The 17603-nt window shown below is 41.4% G+C and overlaps 1 protein-coding gene across 1 annotated transcript in view; it reads left to right on the forward strand.

Annotated features, from left to right (window-relative positions):
* Positions 1-1189: 1189 nt before the first annotated feature.
* The window catches only part of lingo3b (leucine rich repeat and Ig domain containing 3b), a 51293-nt gene continuing 34879 nt past the window's right edge, over positions 1190-17603 (forward strand). The window contains exon 1 of the mRNA XM_084732787.1: positions 1190-1761. The gene's annotated coding sequence lies outside the window, so the exon portion shown is untranslated. The remainder of the gene's footprint in view (positions 1762-17603) is intronic.

Below are 17603 nucleotides of genomic sequence, written 5' to 3' on the forward strand. Positions count from 1 at the left end.
TGTCAGTTCTGTTGCACTTTGGGAAATAATTTAACAATGTTTTTTTAAAAATACGGATTGAAGTAAGATTTGTTTAGGATTCTAAAAATACCTTCAAACTGCTGGTGTTAAACTACAGATGAGTAAGTTATGCTAGCAGTTTGCATCTTCTCCACACACTTGAATGGATTCCCATGAAAATGAGCAAAATGTCTCAACAACAATTTAATGGATTGCCATAAAAACAATATAACTTTGGTGTTTGCCCTGACTCATCACCCATAATCATCAGCTTGAAAACATACCTGGAACATTTAGTCCCAGGAACTACTTGTCATGGAACTAAAAGGTTCTTGTCTGCCTTTTCAGCTGGTTGAAAAGCCAGCACAGACTAGGCAACTTCGTGCACTTGACAAATGAAAAAGCGACGGCTGCTTTTACATATCAATTACATCTGCTTTCTTTTGATTTGTGGCTGCAGAAACATTAAAAATGGTGACGGAAATGAGATGCATTAAGTAGTTAACTCAACCAATCAGAAATCTTCAGTGCTTCAAGCCCAATCCTGAGAGTTCCTGTACATTTGCAGACACCTTTTTGCATGAATGTATCAAGGAGAACTGGATAACGTGTTGGAGACGGGCCTCCGTTCATTCCTATAAATGTGCTTCCGTATCAGCTGACACTTCCACTTTTGCTTCTGGCTCTTCTGCACTTTCCAAATGTTATCCATCTGAAACGGATCAAATTCTGATACTGAACGAGTCATTTCACAGAGGTTGTGACACGAAAAAATGGATCCACCATTTTGTAGCTGCCTCCCCAGAGCTTAATTTAGACCCTGGAGTTCCTCCAAAGGTTTCTAGTCCCTGGGGAAGTTCCTGCAGTGGAAACATGGCTTACATTAGCAAATTTATACCTGCTAAATATTAGCATCACAGTAACTTTAATCTTAACATTTCTGGGTTTTGTCTTTTGTGAGGAACTCATTATTTATGTGCTCTTCCCCTCTCAGAATGATATTATCTCTCTCTGCTGTTTTTCCGCCTCCTAAATCTGTGCTCTCAGTCTCTTCGCTTTTCTTCTTGCCTGGCTGTTTAGAGAGACTCCCTAAGCCGTACGCCCTGCAGCACACTGAATTGTGAATCCAAACAGCTGGAGCAGCAGCAGATAGACAGTGACTGAGAGAGAGGGAGGGAGGGAGGGAGGGGGGACGTGCAGAGTGAGAGAGCGGAGAGAGAGGAGAGAGAGAGAGATGAAAAGCATGCCAAGCGAGAGAGAGGCGCTCACACTGAAGGAGGCAGAGGCAACAGCTACAGCAACAGCACGCTCCTTCCTTCCCCATCCTCCCTCTCCTTTTCTCACAATTCAACATCCACGGCTCACCGGGGGAGATGGAGGCCACCCTGACCCGCTGAGGAGCACAGTCTGAAGGAGAGGACAATCTCACATGAGCTCCCCCCTCCTCCTGTGAGCGCCTGGATCATTTTGTTTTTTGGGACCACAACCAAGAAGGAGTGAGAGGAGGTGTGTACGCACAAGCCTGTCGGCAGGAGGGAGGGAGGGAGGGAGAAGGAGAGAAAAGAAGAGGGATGAGTGGCAGGTTTGGCACAGCCGCTGATGCCAGGGTCTCGGAGTGAGACAGACTGAGGGGGACCTGAGGAGTAGGGGGTCGGCACGTGCGGAACAGCAACTTGTGGGCCAAGAGGAGAGGAAAATAGATTCACATATGCACACAGCTGGACAGATGAGGAGGCATCAGGGACCACGCTTCAGTCCTGGGTATGTCACACACACATTCATGCACATTTTATCCTCAACTGTGGCTGTGTTTTTAGCTCAGAAACACTTGCAACAGTGCGTGTTTGCAGATCTTAAGGGTTGACGACTACCCACCCTGACAAGTCTCCCTACTTGCCCTCAGATACTCGCAGCAAAGGGAAAGAGGACGAGTAGGAGAGATTATGTGTGTGTCTTTGTGTGCGTCCGGTCATGCTTTTTATGTCTTGTTATAACATTAATGTATACCACTAGCAGCATTTCATAATGGGTTTCGTAAGCTGTCAGAGTGATGCATGTAAATAAAGCTCCACTGCTGGAATGTTGTCATGTTTCACGTCCGTGGACAAATTAAACAACACATCACCCTCTCCTCAACCCTTGTTTTAGTGGCTGTAACATTGCTCATTACATTAAGTTATTTGTGCAGCTGTAAATCGTGCACATTAAAAGATCTGAGGGGATAAGTTGTGTGGCTGAAGCTGAAGACTTGTTTATGCACTCTGCTCTGAGACATGTATAGCTCTGCTTACCCACACTGCCATGTGTGGTAACCTGACATGTGTGGCCATGTGTTATGTCACGTTGTGGCAGAGTGCATATGCCTTATGACAGCAGGTTTGTATGAGGTGCATCAGCCAGCCACTCATCTTTCCGTCTATCTAACTCCTCGATCTTCTTCTTTTTTCCACCATCTTCCCTCTTTCTCCGTTTCCAATTATAGGCTGTCACCTCTCCCCGTTTCCTCCTGATCCTATCGCCTGTTTCATTCTCTTGCTAAGCAATTACCTTTACCTGACTCTGCCCCTCCGGACAGCATGGCTGACTAGTTTTCTGTCTGGCTTTCCAACAATCAAAGTGAGCGATAGGCGGGGATTTCATGGCCATTTTACTGTGGCTGCCTGAGCCTGAGCAAAGTACAGATACTTTCTTACTGTACTTAAGTAGAGTTTTCAGGTTTCTACTTCTTACATGTTCAAAGCATACTTGTGACTTTATTTTTTATGCATTTTAGGGGAATTATCAATTATTTTTCAGCAGATGTTTTTTGCACCTGGGACTCAAACACCACTCTCCTGTGGGAGAGTCTGTTCTTAACCCATTTACCCACTGCAACCTCTTGTACATAGCAAATTTGTCGCTATTTATAGCGAGACTGAGGGGGTTGGGTGTGAATGAACTAATAGCTGTCTTGTGCCTATTCTCACCTGGGTGCAAATAGACACTTTATTTTAAAAATAGACATTATTTTTTTTAATGCATTATTGTATACAGCTGTCCCAACATCAAAAGTGACTTCATCCTAAATGGCTGGGACCATAACACATAGAAAAGATAATTCCTTGGTGTATCCATCAGTGGATATCAGGCACGACAGAGGCAACAAGACGAAAAATGACATAAAAGAGTGAGACTCGACTGTGGAGAAAAGGTGAGGCTTGGCTGGGTTTGCACAGCCAGTAGAAATGTCCTTTAGAGGGCTGCTTTTTTCTTTTATGTTATCATTACTTTTTACATTTTTTACTTTTACTTGATAAAAGAATTTGAATCAGTAGGGAAGAGTGGGGACATTTGCTGTTCTTTGAATTTCTCTCAGTTATTTAGAGACTGTTTGGTCTAGACCAAATGAATCTTGATAAACTTGCATCTCTCTGCTAATTGCCCATACCATTTAAAGATGATTAAATATATGACATATTCCTTACAATATCTTTTTGAAAAGCAGAAGTCAGATGTTGCAGCTGACCCCACCCTGGAGACAGCAGCAACACGATCATGGAGCGGTTGCAACGCATTAAAAATACATTAAATTTAGGTCTGGGTATTGTTTAAAAAATTATGATTCCAGCACCAATACCAGCACTTTTAAAGTGATACCAAATGGAGTATGTTATTCAATACCTTTTTTAAAGGTTCTTCTTCATGAAGAATGCTTGTGACGATTGGCTGCGAGCAAAACCTTATAAATAGTCATTTTTTTTCTAGAGCTGCGTACCAAAAGGATTGAATGCAGGTTTCGTTTAACTGGAGAAGTTTCAATACTACTTGGCACTGGCTTATTTGAATCAATTCCTGTTTGCTTTTTGAATAATAATACTGTCTTATTTATTTAATGACAATCATTTTGTTTATGTATAGACCATGTGAAGTATGAGTGGCATCACTCAACATGTTTCTGACTGGAGGAATAAAACTTGTTGCAGCTGAAGAGATTTAATGATCCCAGCGTTGTGGAGAAGCACCTTCCTACTTACCTGTAATACTTCTGTCTCTCATGTGTTTGTTTGACTCCTAGTCTACCCACTACTTTTACCAATATCTACTTTATCTGTACTTCTTGAGTAAAGAATGTGTTGCCACCTCTGGCGAAGACTGACCTCAGTGAAGCCTGAACGCAGCAGCCACTTTACATTATTGCTGCTTTCATACAGTAGATCTGAAAAAGATATGTAAATGGGGAAATAGCTGAGGGTTTTTTTTTTCAATGTACCAAAGAATTATGCCTCTAATCATGTTATCAGCTCATTATTTCCTGCTCCTCATTAACTTGTTTGGGTTTCTAACTTTATCGCTGTTCGCAGTCTCGACTTCTTGAAAACAAAACAGAAAAGAAAACTTCACCCCACAGAGCTGGCGGGCAGATCGCTCCCAGCATATGGGCGAACTTACTGTTGGTGTCTGAGAGAGGAAACTCTTGCCAGAAAGCCGACATCCTCCCCAATCGCAAGCTCTCTTCCCTGCTGATTCTTTGTACTCCTTTATGTATCCAAACCGTGGGCGCAAATTCTGGTACAGAGGGGACGAGTCAACATCTGAAAAACAGTACGTTGCCCCCCCCACCCTATATATTTTGTGAAGTGGAGTGCTGGGCCAGTCTGTACCTGTACATCTGTGGTGCACATGTACATTTCATTAAAGTTAATTAGTTAATTAGTTAATGATGTTACTGAGTGAATGACGTGCGCTGATTGTGCCTGTAGATGGAAACGAATAATAGTCTTAGTGATGGTGCATTTAAAGTCTTTACTTATTAAAAAATATGGTTCTACCATATATCACCTCTTTTCAGATTGGAGTTTGGTTTAACAGTCTGTCCACTTGAAAGACCCCTGGGAGCAGGAGGTATTTTAACGCTGGTAATTCACATCGATTGATCTGACCTGCCTCCTAATAATGAACCTTATAAACACCATAAAACCGATCTGCTTTCTACATCTCTCAGCTCATAGTTAAAGGTCACATAAATAAGCACGAACAGCTGAACCCCCTCCAAGTTATAATGAGATCTGTGCCTTTGATCCTGACCCGTCTTACAAGCCATTTCTGTATCTTCTTTTTATGCGTTCTGTCCTCAGACCTCGCTGCTAATGATTCCACAATATAACCTATTTACTACAACAGTACGACTCCTACAGAAACTCTCATATTTACATAAAAACAAGCACACACTCCCACCAGCGGTATAACCCTTTTAGTGCAGCAGTGTGACAGCTACCTGAAGCATAGCATCACTGTCCTTCTGCTGCCAAGCTTGTAAAAGAGTGTGAAGAGACACAGATGGAGTCAGAGACACTGTAGGATCACTGAGGAGAAGGGTAAGAGGAAGAGGACATAATTAACAGAAAGAGAAAGATGGGAATACTGACATAAAATTAAATAAAAGGAGATTGAGGCGATACTGGAAGAAGGCGACGAGTCAAATGGATAGATGGGACAGAAAGAATTCGGCGGGCCAGAAAAGAAAAATGTAAAAATCTAGCTGAAAATGTTTGGCGTCTGTGTTGACAGCTGCTGATTGCTGATGTCTTTTTTCCAGTGAATGGACACAGTGGCAGAGCGATAGTTTTCAGCCACCCCTGCCTGGGGAAAGAAGGTGAAGAAAGATGAAGAAAGAGAGGGAGAGACTCAGATCGCCACTGGAAGTGGAGGGTGTTTGATTTATGTATAAAAGCCTTGTGCTGCATTTCTTCAAAGGAGCACTTCTGTTCATTAGGCCTACATGTCTTATTTGGTCATCATTTCTGTTGCTTACTATAATATTTTCTCACCAAAGTAACAGCTGAGATCAAAGAACGAAGTTAATAGCTACAATAAAGTCCGAAGGAGTGAGATGCACAAGCAGTCAGACGATCAGACAGATCGAGCTAAGAGTAGCCGGATTATCTAAATGCTTAATTGAGAGGCAAATATTAAAAGTGAGCACATGCAGGGAGGACACTCATGTCAAGGTTTTACACATTTATTACAACATTTTGCAACAATACATATTTCAGTTTGTTTCATAATTTTGCTCATGCGGCACCAATCTGAGCAGCCTGGGTACAGACTGTCCCAAACCTCTGATCTCCCCGGTACAGCCTGCGATGCACAGCATTTGTTAAACACAAACGCATATTTAAAGCTGGGGTTTATTTTTGGCGCCACTGGACAAAGGTTCCATAATAACCTTCAAGCATAATATAATTCAAATGGCCTGTTCCTCAGCTTGGCTCTGTTTTCAGAACATGATGGGAGATTTTGGTCAATCACACGTCAGTGTTTGACAACCTGGGACTGAAACTCAGCAATAAACAATAAAACTCAACATTAAAGTCTTTCTCCAGCACCCCTTAAAGCTGCTCTATTCAATATTTTCATATCAGAAATTATACTTTTATATCAAATGACTAAGAGCATGGTGAAAGGCGGGATGGACCCATCCTACTCCACAGTTCCTCTCAGCTCTACAGAGCATTTTAGCATCTTTTGGTTTCATGGCCTGTAACTTCATTGCTTTGGTTCAATTTCACTGCTCTCATTAAACTTGCAGGTGGCTGTTTTTTGGGAAAAAGCTCTGATAAACTAATTTTATAGACCCTTTTACAGCTTGTAAACAATGAGAAAGCTGCACGCGCAATTTGGCAATGTAAGCACGGCGGACCACAGCAGTTTATCAGTGGTGACTGCTGCAAACACGAGCAGTTTTGATCGCATCCTCAGTCCAGTCAACACATTTAATAGCTTGCAGTCATAGGTGCCACCGATTGCTCTGAAATGGTCTTGATCCTGTCGGAATTGTGAACAACTGAAGACAGAGGTAGACACAAACACATCTCTAAATGAATGCTAATGTTGCTTCTTGTCTGATGGATGTGGAAATACGCCATCTCAGCTTTGCAAAATAAGTTAAATAAATTCTGTTTAATTGTATGTAGACAGAAACACCAGTTGTTTGTTTTTTTTAATTTATTTTACTTAACCCATATTTAACAAGGTAAATCCTGCGAGATCAATATGACCTTTTTCAAGAGAGACCTGGCCAAGAGAGCAGCATAGAAAAGATTACAGATAATAACAATAATCACAATTAAACATATAAGATAAGCATTAATGTGTCAAAAATAATTAAAATGCCTACACACAGTGACAAGTACCAACTGATTTATTCTCCATTGCACTTCAAATCAGGCAGGGAGACCAGTTCTCTTAGTTGTAAGTGTTTTTTGAAGGATGTTCCGTTAAAGCTTTCTCTCCCAGTTCTGTTCATACACAGACAATAAGACCAGATCTTGCGATCTGAGATGATGATTCCAGTCAGGTCTCTCTGCAATCAAAGCGCAAATGTATAACGGGAGTTCACCCAGCGTGGCTTTATAAACGAACAAGTACCAGTGCCTGAGCCTGAGCCAGTGAAAGGTCACATATGGCAAACCAACCCTGGAGTAAAGCGTACAGTGATGAGTGAAGGCTTTACAGTTATATGGACCACCTGCTGTGAGAGATAGGTCATATATGAAATGATGGTATGGGCATGTGACTCATCAAATGGCTCCATTACATCCGTCTGTAAACTGTGATGGATTTCTGACACGGACAATTTCACAGTTCGCCTTCGTTTTCTCCTCCAAACACATTTTTCTGACCTTTGTTTCAGCGCTACAGTAAATAAGCCTGCAGTCTCAAGAGCACAAACATTTCCACATTGTTCATTTTATTCAAAAGCAGTATGGTAATCTGAGTGTTTGTGAGCCTTGCCCTCTCTGACTGCTTCTTAAATTGGTGAGTGTTGTTTTATAATAACCGAAAGGAACGACGGTCGAAGCTATGAAAATAAGACGCAGGTTGTGTGGAACCAGAATTCCCCTTCGGGGCCCTCAGCAGCGCGAGGAGTTCAGGAGACATGGGAGTTTGTGAAACACAGAAGGTTAAAGCTTCAGGGAGGAAAATGTGAGCGTGATGTTTCTGCTGGAGGAGACGGCGTGAGAGGAGCGAAGGAGCTATGATGGGCTGCGCAGTGAGAGGATTTGATTGGGAAGGTGACCGGGGGTGTGTGGGCGTGTTGAAGGAGCTTTTGATCTCAGTGTGTGCACAAGAGTGTGTATATATATATGTGTGTGTGTGTGTGAGGATAATGGTTGACCTTGAGAAATGCACCAAGGGTTTTAAGGATGTCCTGTGTGGAGGATTGCTGCTATTAGATTGCTGGATGGTGATTGAGGTGCATGCATGGACAAGGGCAAAACGCCCACAGCTATCTACACACACAACCTCAAACCGCCAATAAACACACTCACACACACACACACACACACACACACACACACACACACACACACACACACACACACACACACACACACACAATAAAAATTAAGTGATAAAGCTTTATTTGAAGGGGTGTGCATAAGACTTTGATGACACTGTCATGACACCTCTCATAAACATGAAGGATTCTTTGTAAATGTTTATGACTGTTGAAGTGAAGAGTCATTTGGTTAATTATGTCATTTTTACTACAAAGTTGACATTTTTTGAGATGTCTCTGTTGTGACAACTTGACATTAACCAAGACAACATAACCCGTCAATGCCTTTGTTACGACAATGTGACATTATCAAACTTGAAGAACCTGTTAAGCTTTATATTTTAACATTTAATGAAGCTGTTGTATGTTGTGTGTGTCATTATATGTGTGTTATGAATATTTTCCTTTATCTTAAGTAAAGTGGTACATTTTGGACTTGAAGATGACTGTATAACATTTAATGACATATGGCCTTATAACCTTTAATGACATCTTTATGGCAAGTCCAAATTGTGCAGCACAGTTCTCTGCCCTCAATTAAAATGGTACCTCGGGGACTTGTCATAAAGACGTTATTAAGTTTTATTACACTGTCAAATGCTCTTATAACTTGTCATAACAATCAATAAATGTTTTAAGATGGACAAACAGCAGTTAACTAGTTTACTTTGTGCTAAAGTAGGGTAACCGCTACCTGCTGTTGATTGCAAGTAGCGCTAGACACCTAGCGTCTTCTGGTTTTCGTGCTGCTTTTCCTGACTGAGCTAATTTGGTGACCATGGCTAATGGAGCTAACAAGCTAACACTAGCTAAGAGTTAACAGCAGGTAGTGGTTAGCCTACTTTAGCAAGAATTAAACTAGCTAACTGATATCTGTCCATAAAAGCTAAATCTGTAAATCACTGTTGTCAAACTGGTCTTATAACTGTTAATAACATCCTTATGACAAGTCCAAATTCATAACACCACACAACAACACAACCATTATTCATAACACTGTTTTAAAACAATTTTACAATGTAATAAAGCTTAATGGAATCTTTATGACAAGTCCAAAATGTACAACTTTACTTGAGGTTCAAGAAAATATTCATGACACACTTATAATGGTGTCATAATGGGCAGTTTTAAAACCAACCACATATGACTTTATAATGTAGTGTTAACACATGAAGCTAAACAGTTTCTTTAAGTCTGATAATGTCATAACAAAGACATTTCTGTCTTCATTAATAGCAAGTTGTCATACCAACAATGTTACTGACTTAATGAATGTCAAGTTGTCATAACAAAAAGATCTCAAATAATGTAGCTTTGCATTAAAAAATGATATAACTGACTTAATGACAGCTGTCATAAACATTCATAAAGACTCCTTCATGTTCATGACATGGTTATGACAGCCTTATGCACACACCAACTTCAAATAAAGTGTTACCACATCAGTCTTCATTTAACTGTGGAGTTACAGTACAGAGGCTTATTGTTGCATCAGAGGCGGCTCACAAAACTGAATTTAATGGTCTTGCTTCCAGAATCATTCAACAAAACAGCAGTGAGTGTGTAATATCACCACTCAGTGTGTGCATGTGTGTGTGTGTGTGTGTGTGTGCGTGTGTGTGTGTGTGTGTACATGAATGTGTGTCCACAGAGGTTATCAGGCTGTTAAGATGCTGGCCTCTGGTGTTGTCGCACATGTAGGCTGTAAAATAAAGGCCGTGATCCCAGTCAATAATGAACAAGTAGGGCCTCAGTCGCCGGGCAAATAACCAGCAGGTGGGAAGTACAACTCCTCTGCAGTTTCAGCCTCCTTCGCCGCTCTATTACGACCTCCCGACCTTCTTCAGCACCTCCTGTTCCCCTCGCTGTTTCTCGTTCTCTCGCTGCCTCCCTCACGATGAATTATTCTCTCTCACACTTTACCTGTTTTCCTCATTCTGCCCTTTCACTTTCCATTTCGCTCACTTTAATTTACTTTCCCGGCTGCATTTTCTCAGACGTGACCCCTCCCCCCCCCCAACGCTGTTGTTCATTCTTCCGCTCATGCTGTCTGTCTGTCTATCTGTCTATCTGTCTGTCTCCTTCACTTCCCCTCTCCCTCTCTGTTTTCTCGGCTGCTTGGGTCTGATAGGACTACTAACGCTCATAATGAATTAGCATTTAGCTTTGCTTCATTATTCCGTCTGGCACAACAATCCCTGGAGTCATTCTCAATCTCTTTAAAATAAACTCTCAAATTGAATTCAGGGATGATTGAATCTTTCCTTTCAAATTACAAAAATCGTAACCCGCTGAGAGACACAGAGTCCATGAAGGTTTGTCCATCCAATTTACCTGTTAAAGGGTTCATCATCACTGTGACCAGAGACGACTCAGACGGGTACAGATTCATTTAAAAGTCAGAAAAAAAAAAGGTCTCATTTGACTGATTTTCAAGGGTTTTCTCTGGCAAATGCAGAAATCTTTTTAAAGAAGCTTTATTTTACACTTTGTGGCGATTTATCATTCAGAAGAAAGATTCTTATTTCTTTGACACCTCACTAGTTCCTAATAAGGTTTCTTGTTCAACGGCTGAAAGCAGAGAAATAAACTGTTTGAGACAAACAGCCTTTTACCACAACATCACATAAACAGCAGTTAATGTTACACTCTGCCAGCAGCAATTATTAACTGGCTGCTTTTACAAAGAAGAATAAAACGAGTCATGAAAATGCGCCGGCTTAGTGAAAAATACTGTTTTTCTTCTTACAATGGACACATTAAAGCAGGCAATCTATTGACCTTCAGGTTGAGCCTTGGACCTGCACGGCCATGTTGTCGCCACCTCAAGAGACTCTCTGTTCAATCAGTGAATGTAATTTAACTGGTTCTCAAGCAGGAATTGATGATGCAGAAATGAATCGATCGCTTCTATTTAAGATCGTAGCATCAAAATGTGAAGAGGCTTGTTGTCCTTGGACCAAGAAGGACCAATCACACCGTCAGACTTTTGTTTTTTTCTCTCATCAAACTGGTTTTACTGGTATTTTGACACCTCAGTGTGTCCACATTAGGAGGGCACACAAGTATTATGATATTGTGTTTTGTGATACTGTATTGTGATATCGGGTGCGTGCAAATATTCATGGCAGTGTTTTTTTTTTTTTTTGCGTTTTTGTGTTTAAGCCCTTGACTGCTAGGTAGTAGTGTTTTTATCTTCACTGCTTTGCATTTTGCAATTTTTTTCTGTTTCTGAAACTGATGTTTTTTTAGTCTATTTAGAGAGTCAAAGTCATACATATTTTTAGATCAATGTGAAAAACTTTAACTGTTCCCAGCAACCACCACTGCAGCTTCTGTGTCAACTGAAAGTGACGTCGGTGGGACACGTACATCACTCTACAGTTCATATCAGTTCAGTTCAGACAATTTATTATCCCAAGTGGGAAACTTGACTTGCAGCCAGGGATAAAAGATAAAAAACAAAAAAACAGCACAAATAAAAACAACATGTACCAAAAACCAAGTACAGACAGACGAGAAAAACAGAAATAACTCCTGTACATATTATACACAGAATGCAAAAAAGGCAAACAATAAAAACACACAACGTTCAGTAAAATGGCAAGTTATTGCACGTTGGATCAAGGAGTTTTTAGTCTTAGTCCAGGGGTACAAGTAACTAATTACAAATACTCAAATTACTGTAGTTAAGTAGTTTTTTGGGTACTTGTACTTATATGAATAGATTTTTCAGTCTCGTACTGAATGCAATTCACTATATAACCTACTTAGTTAGTTTTTAAATCATAATTGAAGTGAAGCTGTGAATCTTCGGAGACTCCCACTGGGGGTCGAGCCCCCTAGGTTGGGAACCAGTGTTATAAAAAATAAAAATGTCTATAATCTTTTACCTGTATAGATACTGTACATTTTACACAGATTATAGCATTATTTTGTTCTGAGCTGTCAACAGCATTTTATATTCTAGCTCAGGTTTCATTACTTTACCTTTTTTTTTAATTTCATTTGTGTGATAACAGCTTTCTTAGTTCCAGGATGATGTTTGGCATCAGATGTGAATGTCCTTGATCCATTTCCGATCACTCACTGACTCCTGGTTATTACTGACATGTTCACTGTCTGTGCTCTGACCAGTTTTTTCTTGTGTGCACAGAGATTCTCCACACAAGATGTCTGCCACTGATATTTCAAATTGATTACTATAACTAGAAAAATCTCACTTCCAACCTGAAAATGTGATCAGAACAAGAAACATATTAGAGTTTGAGAAAGGAAACATTTTGCTTTTTAATATTAACTGTGATTATTCTTCAGTATTATCTGGATGTTAGCGCAGTATGCTGGATGAAAAATGCCAATAGAAAAGGAGAAAGTGTGTCAACAATCTCTTCCTCTCATCACCTGTTGCAATAAGAGTCCACCACCAGTGTGTGTGTGTGTGTGTGTGTGTGTGTGTGTGTGTGTGTGTGTGTGTGAGGCACACCTCTCATTACCTGCCCTGCTTGAATTAAGGACTCGTGTTTCTCAGACTTCATTAAATGTTGATGTGGGTCGTGAAGTTTGTGGCTCTGCAGCTCACCTGTGTGTCCTGTCCCTCCGCAGATGTTAATGCAGGTCGATGAGATTACCCTTCATGTGTGTGTGTGTGTGTGTGTGAGTGAAAGTGCACTTGTGCCCATATCTGCTGCTGTTAATTGCATACTAATGCAGATCAAATAGTATTAGCTTACGTTTCAATAATGCAGCTCAATTAATGACCACACGCAGGACGCAGGAGCTCGACTTTCTTCACTCTAATTTTCCTCTTCTCTCTTTCTCAATCATCCTCACCTCTGTGTGTGTACATGTTTGTGTTTGTGTGTGTGTGTGTCATTGAAACCAGTTATTCTGATGTTGCTTTGGTTTGAAATGATGTGAGAAGTAGAGCTGTGACAGTATGGATTTTTTCTGACCACAGTAAAATAGCAACACATTCCCACAGGCTGGCGGTTTACTGTGACTGTCCAAATTAGTACGCTTTATTGGACTTTATTGCAGGATACTGTTATAAGTGTAGCATAGCTTCTTTAAGGATTGGGGCAGTGCATAAATCAGTTTCGTCTGTTGTTTGCCAACTGCTGAAAAGGTGAAGGTGGTTAGCCCCAAAGTAAACTCAGCAGGAAGGGCTAACGTTATGTACCTTTGGAGCATAAGCTCTGGTGCAGTCGTATCCCTGTCATAACTAACTGTACTGTACCGTACACTGCAACATGGTAAAATAAATCCATGACGATAAATCCAACTCTGAATGTCTTCTGTGATTATTTATCCATTTTTCCATTTTGAAAACAGTTATTGTTGTCGTTAGCTTTTTGTTAGCCGTCCACTGGCAATCCCATGAGGCCTTGAGTTGAATGTTGACCAATCAGAGGCTGTGTTCCTGACTTGTCAACCAATCAGACGTTGTGCTCCTGACTTAATTAACCAATCAGAGGCTGACTTGCCCCGTGTAGGTCTGATCTAAAACACGTTGTGCAAAAAAATAACATGGAATTGACCCTTCAAAATAAAGTTCGCAGTGATGACGTTAATAAGATAAAGCCTGCGGCGGGCATTGGATGACTGCAGTATTGTGGAAAAGCAGTTGTCATCACTGCCCTGGTGATAACCTACAGGTGCCGCTGAAATTTTAATTTACTCTCAAATCTGCTGTTTCTTAAATGACCGTCCTGATGGCCTAGGGTGCATGTGAATGTGTGTGTGTGTGTGTGTGTGTGTGTGTGTGTGGGTGTGTTACCATCTAATGCCATCTGTAGAACAGACCTTTAGGGCAGGGGGGAAGTTATTCATTAACTTTAACTGCATGACTTCTAGGCAAGAACACTATCGAAGTGTGTACGTGTGTGTGTGTGTGTGTGTGTGTGTGTGTGTGTGTGTGTGTGTGTGTGTGTTTGTGGAGCATGCTCTTTACACACATAAGGTCAATCAGCCTCACTTGTACGCTTCACTTTTCTCCTCTCCTCTCTCCTCTTTCCTTCATGTGTGATTCTCAGTAGATGAACGACTTTGTGATCCGTAAGGACTCTGTTAATGAATGCTGTATTGCTATTGATTTCTGCTGTGATCCCTCAGTTTGTTCAGGCGCAATACAAATCGTGTTTTCCTGCGATGTGGAGAGGAGGGCTCAGCTGATGGATGTGATAGAGTGTTGCGCCCCGGTCCTGCAAATTGGATTTTAATGATTCAAGTATCATTTCTTGAACACTGCTCTCTGCCCCCAGCAGAAATTAAAATGTGACGCCCTCTGTGAAACACTGAAAAGAAAAGGTCAGGAGAGAAATGTTTTGGTATTTGAGCTGAAGTAGTGTTAAAATACCTTAAAGGCCATTTTACATCATTGTGAAAATATGTTTATTTGGGATTAAAGTTCAACTTAAATTAAAATTCGGTTTTGCTAATACACATATATATAATTATGATACCTCCCACTCTATTACTGTTCTGCAGGGGGAGTGAATTTGTGTTTCAGACTGACAATATTGTTGTTTGCGTAGGCACGCACTAAAAATATCTATTGATATCACTTCTATTCCATCAGAGATACAGACAGTTAAATAACTGGGGGCTGTTGATCTCTGCAGTTAGTCCGTTCTGTGATTCTCCCCATGTGACTCTGGCCCTGTTTACACCCGGCATTAACATGCATCTCGAGTGATCAGATCACAAGTGGAAGGCGCAATGTACACAGATAAACACGTACATCATTTCCCTTTGCAGAGACCAGGAGGAAGCAATACATGTCCTGTGCCCAGTCTGACGGAAATTAAAAGAAGAAGACCTTGGCGCTGACTGATTCTCTGGCCGTATGGTGTATTTTGTGTGTAGTGGTCCATCCATTTTGCCTGTTGTTGTTGTGACTTCTTGCATCAGTTAAGTACGCAGTCCTTCACGTGCACAGACTGCATACAGAAGAATGTGGCCACATGCAGCCAAGACCACCTTCACATGTGGTCTGAACAATTTGATCTCACTGCATTCTCAGTGCATCTTGGGTGCATGCACACCTGTACTCAGGGCTGTCCACTTCTGATCCGATCACCCAGAAAGCATGTTGATGCCAGGTGTAAACAGGCTGTTTGTTCCTTATGCTGTGTTGTGATTTGAACCGGAGAGTACAGAGGTTACAGGAACATCTGTCGCTGTGAAGTTTGATGCTCTGTTCATTTTATCATCACCTTGACCTCCATCCTGTCCTGAGTGTGCCGGAGCTTGACAGTGACGCAGAAGAGCTAATTTAACTACTGTCCACTTTCCTAGGGGGAGCTAGTTAGCTTAGCTTGCTAGCTCCCACCTTGTGAGTGAAATTCAACTTCCACAGCACCATGGGTCCTCACAAATGCTGAACGTTGTGAAAGGATGACTTTTACTTCTAATGGTACACATCTAGTGCTATCTGGGCTTCTTGGAAATAGAACAAAACATTTTTTATCCACATTCATGGACAATGGAGGTCTAGTGAGTGTTGGTAGCACACCCAGTTTAAACGCTTTTTTATATTAATGCGGCTCTCAAATGTCAGTCAACCACTGCTGTGAGAAACACACAGAAGAATGACAAATATGTGCAAAAATAAAGGATGGGAAACTATGAGTAATCCCTGTAGTATAAATATACTTGTACTTTCTTAGACAAAAGGGAGAGAATTGAAATTTCAGTTCATCTTTAACAGATGCTCAGATACGATGATTGTCAGTGTGATTTCTGTGATTTTAATCTGGTTGTGCATTGTTCATCCTCCCCGCCTCGCCGCTGTAGGAATAAATTGTTTGGGTGAATGTAGATGGACAGATTTTCTGTAATGTCCTTCAGCACTGACCCCCTATTCTACACACACACACACACACACACACACACACACACACACACACACACACACACACACACACACACACACACACACATTTCGCTCTGAGGGAGCACAGATTCAGACATTATTTCTGCCTCACTGCTACACAAACAGGCTTGCAGAAGCCTGGGGACTGTTCACCATTGGTGTGTGTACACACACACACACACACACACACATAGACACACACACATTCACCCGGGCACACATGTGCGTCACCCTCCCTGCAGGACTAGGGGCATGTGGAAGTCACTTGGGGATGCCAGCACATATGTGTCGCTTTGTCCTTTATATGTGTCACGTATAAGAAAGAGGCCAGCAGTTGAGTCACAGTGTAAACTTATACAGTATCTGATGAGGTTCTCTCAGAGCTAAAGGTTAGCCGCCTCTTTAAAATGAAATTACTCTTTGCTTGGCTTCTTCTCTCGTTTACACAACAAAACCTTCTCAAATCATGTGCTCCAGTGCACGCTGACCTCTGCGTTTTTCACCAGTTTAAAATCGGTCCGAGACTTGTTGCCCTTTAGCAAGGCAGCCGGGGTATTTTCTGGCATTTGAAAACAAAGAGGAGAGGAGAGGCCGCATCTGCTGAGAACTGATGCTTTGCTTGAAATGTAAAACAGAGGAAGGAGAGGAGGGACGCCTTATTAATGTGAACATCTACTGTACATTCACAGGCATAAAGAGAGGAGTGCAGATGAACAGACAGAAGTTTTCATTAGCTCATGTTCTTGCGTGACTGACTGTGTCGAGCAGCGTGTCCCCTGACTCAGTTTGTTTCAGCAGCTTGTTAAAGTGACTGTTGTTTGCTCAGGAAGGACAAAAGCCTGTGGCAAGTTGCCTGTCTTCTTCTTTTTCTTCTCGTCTCTTCGTCTGTTGATTATCTGGTACCTCGTTTTCTGCAAACTGCTGTATTGACCCCATTAAAAGACGACTTTCTGAAGAGCAGAAACACTACAGTATATCAAACAAGTCTTGTTGGCAAAGTTTCCCGGAGATAGTATTACGCCAGGGGAAAAAATCATTCTTGAGACTTGAGCTCCCAGAAAAAGTGAAGCATGCAATACATCCATTAAAGTATAATGCAGGCTCACACGCTCTCCTAACAGGCTGGTTTTTTTTTGTCTTTTTGAGCTCCTTGTGGCATTTGTGATGGTCGTATATTCTTTCTTATCGGACAAAAGATTCGATCCTGGTCCATTTCTGCAATCAAGACATCCAGAGATGCTTTTGACTTGTTTCACTGATCACTGCCTGCTACCTTCCTAACATCAAGACTGATTTTAGCCTAAATGGATGGGACAATAACATGTAGAAAAGACGGTTCCTCGGTGTATCCAATCACACACGACAAACATAACAAAATGAATCTGACAAGAGAGGGAGACTCGA

Source organism: Lutjanus erythropterus, chromosome 12 (assembly GCF_056507025.1).
Source record: "Lutjanus erythropterus isolate fLutEry1 chromosome 12, fLutEry1.hap2, whole genome shotgun sequence".
Taxonomy (NCBI): Eukaryota; Metazoa; Chordata; class Actinopteri; order Lutjaniformes; family Lutjanidae; genus Lutjanus; species Lutjanus erythropterus.